Source organism: Monodon monoceros, unplaced genomic scaffold, assembly GCF_005190385.1.
Source record: "Monodon monoceros isolate NGI ecotype Baffin Bay Population unplaced genomic scaffold, NGI_Narwhal_1 Super_Scaffold_18, whole genome shotgun sequence".
Classification (NCBI taxonomy): domain Eukaryota; kingdom Metazoa; phylum Chordata; class Mammalia; order Artiodactyla; family Monodontidae; genus Monodon; species Monodon monoceros.
Genome location: NW_021703774.1, coordinates 82,906,806 through 82,911,956, shown reverse-complemented (window position 1 = coordinate 82,911,956; position 5,151 = coordinate 82,906,806).

The following is a 5,151-nucleotide window of genomic DNA, read 5'->3' as shown; positions in this document are numbered from 1 at the left end:
TAATTTTTTTTTTTTTTTTTTTTTTTTTTGGCTGCGTAGGGTCTTCGTTGCTCTGCACGGGCTTTCTCTAGTTGTGGTGAGCGGAGGCTACTCTTCGTTGTGGTGCACGGGCTTCTCATTGCAGTGGCCTCTCCTGTTGTAGAGCACGGGCTCTAAGTGTGCAGGCTTCAGTAGTTGTGGCACACGGGCTCAGCAGTTGTGGTGCACAGGTTTAGTTGCTCTGCAGCATGTGGGATCTTCCCGGACCAGAGCTCGAACTGGTGTCCCCTGCATTGGCAGGAAGATTCTTAACCACTGCGCCACCAGGGAAGCCCTCATTGACTCTTGAATGTGCCCACTGTTTCCTGCCAGGACTGGCACACTCATCACACATCTGATGAGTGCTGGGATCTGAACTAGAACCCAGGTCATCAAAACCCTAGGAGTCCAAGACTGAATAATTTAGAAAATTAAATTTGCTCCAGACACAGACATGCTAATTGTCATCACCATCAAAGCTTTAAGTCCCATACTTCACATGGCACTGTGCTGGGCCACTTGAGAAAGAATTACAAGAATACAAGCTCTGCTTTCCAGGAACTTTCATGCTGCATCAAGCACACTGACGTAAGCCACTCTGTAGAGTACATGCACCAGGCAGAGACATCCCAAAGCAACATCTGGCTGGACATGCTGGGGGAGGGACATCCAATGAAGTGAAAGCAAATGCATTTGGGTGTAGAGCGTTGAACAACTAGAAAAGCACACGTTCTATTTCCAAACTAGGTGGAGGAGAGCAACGGGTCAGATGATCCAAAATTGCAAATGATGTCAAAACATTTCTATCTGGCTTTGATATGCATGATTAGACAACACACTGTGTTTTGTTTGGGGATTTCTGTGGTAGATATGCCTTCCTAATTAATTTTCATTAGACTAATAGTGAAGGGAGCTCATATTCCTAGAGTTCACACACACCTTTGCTGCTTGGGAGGTAGAAACAGAGAAATCTGTCCTCCAGTGTTTCTGGAAGTAGGCTAAGGAGCAGATAGCCTGTATGTGACCCACCATAGTTCACTGCCCCCTTTGGCCTGGGCCTGACATTTTCACTCTGTAAGACCTGAGACCATGCGTCTGTGCTTATGGAACGTGGCTCAGGTTCTCAGGACCTAGCAGGCCCTTGCTCATGCACAGTGGCTCAGTAATCCTTCCCCTGAGAATCCAAATGCCTCAAATAGCAACTTGGGCCTTGTCCACGAATCACAGACAGAGGACAGCACTAAAGACTAGCTGTGCAAAGGAAACCATAAACAAGACAAAAAGACAACCCTCAGAATGGGAGAAAATATTTGCAGACAAAGCAACAGACAAAGGGTTAATCTCCAAAATATACAAGCAGCTCATGCAGCTCAATATCAACAAAACAAACAACCCAATCCAAAAATGGGCAGAAGACCTAAACAGACGTTTCTCCAAAGAAGATATACAGATGGCCAACAAACACATGAAAGGATGCTCAATGTCACTAATCGTTAGAGAAATGCAAATGAAAACTAAAATGAGGTATCACCTCACACCAGTCAGAATGGCCATCATCAAAAAATCTAGAAACAATAAATGCTGGAGAGGGTGTGGAGAAAAGGGAACACTCTTGCACTGTTGGTGGGAATGTAAATTGTTACAGTCACTATGGAGAACAGTATGGAGGTTCCTTAAGAAACTACAAATAGAACTACCATATGACCCAGCAATCCCACTACTGGGCATACACCCTGAGAAAACCGTAATTCAAAAAGAGTCATGTACCACAGTGTTCACTGCAGCTCTATTTACAATAGCCAGGACATGGAAGCAACCTAAGTGTCCATCGACAGATGAATGGATAAAGAAGATGTGGCACATATATACAACGGAATATTACTCAGTCATATAAAGGAAAAAAATTGGGTTATTTGTAGTGAGGTGGATGGACCTAGAGACTGTCATACAGAGTGAAGTAAGTCAGAAAGAGAAAAACAAATACTGTATGCTCACACATATATATGGAATCTAAAAAAAAAAAAAATGGTTCTGAAGAGCCTAGAGACAGAACAGGAATAAAGACCCAGACATAGGGAATGGACTTGAGGACACGGGGAGGGGGAATGGTAAGCTGGGACGAAGTGAGAGAGTGGCATGGACATATATACACTACCAAATGTAAAACAGATAGCTAGTGGGAAGCAGCCGCATAGCACAGGGAGATCAGCTCGGTGCTTTGTGACCACCTAGAGGGGTGGGATAGGGAGAGTCAGGGGAGACATAAGAGGGAGGGGATATGGGGATGTATGTATATGTATAGCTGATTCACTTTGTTATACAGCAGAAACTAACATAACATTGTAAAGCAATTATACTCCAATAAAGATGTTAAAAAAAAAAAGAGGAAGAGACCTAGGAGTTTGTTACAAGTCAGGCCCCTGCCCAGAGCTAACAATGGCTGCGCAGCGCCTACAGCAGACATCTCTGCTGTCAGACTGCCAAGCAGAGGTCCCTAGGGCCGAGGCCCTGAGCACTCCCTCTCTGGAGACCATCAGCCTTCTAGCCTGAGGGCTGGATTGCTGCTGCCTTGTCCCTCTTGTGGTTGCTCTAGAGCAGTCCCTCCAGCCCTGGGGCCTGACCACTCTGCTGCTTTGGCCCCTCTACCAGAGACTCCTCCACACCTCTGGTGAGACCTCAGCCTGGCTCGTGCTTGAATGTAAGAGACTTGATATATTGAAATGGTAGATAAGCGAGCCATGGTCTGTAAGCTCACTCAGAAATGTCTCCTTTCTTTGCTTCAGAATCCCTGACTCTGTGGCTCCATCAGACTTCTCACGGACCAGGATATGTGGACTTCCTCCCACCCAGGTCCACCCTCCTGATCTCCTTTTTTCTCCCCCAGTTTCCCGGCAGCTCTCTTGGCCAGCCCCCTAGAGGCTGGTGGGATACTAGTCCTTGGCTCTTTCTAAAGGATAAGGCAAACACAATCACTCTTATCCAGACAACTTCGTCTCAGAACTTACTCAGCTGTGGATACCATCTCTCTAATCCAGCCAGAATCTTCCACATCTAGTGGGGGCTCAGACCACAGAAAACAAGGGCTAAAATAAAAGGCTTCATGCTGCTCTGAATGATTGTCCCTGTTACATAAATGTAACACACACACACACACACACACACACACACACACACACACACACACACTTCCCTCTGGCCCTGGGTCTCCTTCCAGGATGACATGTGGCTTGCCTGTGACCTGCCAGCAGAGGCTGGAGTCATTGGCCATGCTGCCATCCAGTCTGGCTCGCACACAGCTGCCTCTGAGTAGAGGAAAAAGTGACCTCTTTGGTAAAGTGACTGATGTTCAACAACATCCCCCAAAGCCCAGGAGACCCCTCTGAGGAAGAGGGGCGTCTGACGATAAGGACTCCTGCGTGCAAATACCTGGATGTGTCCTCCAACTCACTTTCTGCCTCCGTTTAGAAAAAATATCTTCCTACCCCTGCCTTCCTTCTACCTTCTGGAAAAGAAAAGAAAAACACAACTACTGTTTAAGTCTGGCCAGAACTAAAATGTAAAGCTCCTTGAGGGCAGACTTTTGTGTATTCTGCTCATGGCTACGTCCCCAGTGCCTAAGATAGAGCCTGACACAAGTACGTACTCAATAGGTAATGAATGAATAAATGAATGAATGAGGGAGTGATCGAGCCAGTCTTTCTCTCATTCCTGAAAGCCTTCCCTGCACAAGGCCTGGTCCACTGTCAGAGCAAACTCCAAGTCATGGGAAGAGGACACTTAAAGGACAGAGAACCTGCTGCCTAAGTGGAGCAAGGAAGGTGAGAAGCGGGCCCCCCCCGCAAGGCCCTGCCAGCCTTCTGTGATTAATGACTCCACCAAAGTGGCTCCCTTTAAGTCCCAGGACCATTTGCTCAGGGTGAAGGACAATCTGCTGATTTAGAAATGAAATAAAGTGACCGGAGCCTTCCAGAGAGTCCAGCGGGAGCTGAAGTAAGAGAATCTGAGCCTTCCTCATAAATCATCCTCGGAGTATGTGGCCTCCGAACTAGAATCTGCCGTGGCCCCACACCACCGCCACCCTTGGCGGCTTCCCCAAGCAGCTGCGCGTGGCCGGGTACCCTCTGGCGAGCTGGCGGACAGCACCCCGCAAGCCTGCGGGAGACTCCATGAGGACAAAGAGGCGTAGTCCCTACCCCTGGGAAGGGCACTGGCTGTCCCTTGCTGCCTTCCCCCAGGCCCCGCACGTGCCCAGCCACATTGGCAGAGCTCCCCACGGACCCACCCAAGGCCTCGGGTCCACACTGCAGGGAAGGCTCACAGCAGCTCTGGGGGACAAGAGGTCTGTGAGATCCTCACAGGGCCCTGCCACCTCCCCACGTCACTTTGCTGTGTGGCCAAGCTGTTGTCTGAACACAACCTCTCCTTTCCTTTCTTTCTTTTGTTTAAAAATTTAAAGAAGATAAAATAATTTAATTATGTCAAATTCCTGGGGTTGTATCTTGCAATAACAATCACACACACAAAAAAAGCTAGCCCAGGACTTCCCTGGTGGCACAGTGGTTAAGAATCCGCCTGCCAATGCAGGGGACACGGGTTCGATCCCTGGTCTGGGAAGATCCCACATGCTGCGGAGCAACTAAGCCCATGTGCTACAACTACTGAGCCTGCGCTCTAGAGCCCGTGAGCCACAACTACTGAGCCCACGTCCCACAACTACTGAGCCCATGTGCCGCAACTAATGAAGCCCATGCACTTAGAGCCCGTGCTCTGCAACGAGAAGCCACCGCAATGAGAAGCCCACGCACCGCAACGAAGAGTAGCCCCGGCTCGCCTCAACTAGAGAAAGCCTGCGCACAGCAATGAAGACGCCACGGACACTCTCCCAGGAGTGAGCAGTGCTCCAGAAATGGCACAACAGGCCTGTGCTCCTTCATGTCCTCCATCTCTCTGTCCTCAGTAGAGTCAGGAGGTCCCCCTCCCATCTGTCCCCACCCGCACCCCCGCCACTGGATGGCCCTAAGTATGGCTTCTCTACCTTGTGAGTAAGGATGATCCTGGAAAACACTTCAACTTAAATTGGGACCAGCCAACAATAAGATTGTCCGTTAACCTGTAAGCAGGGATGTGTTAACA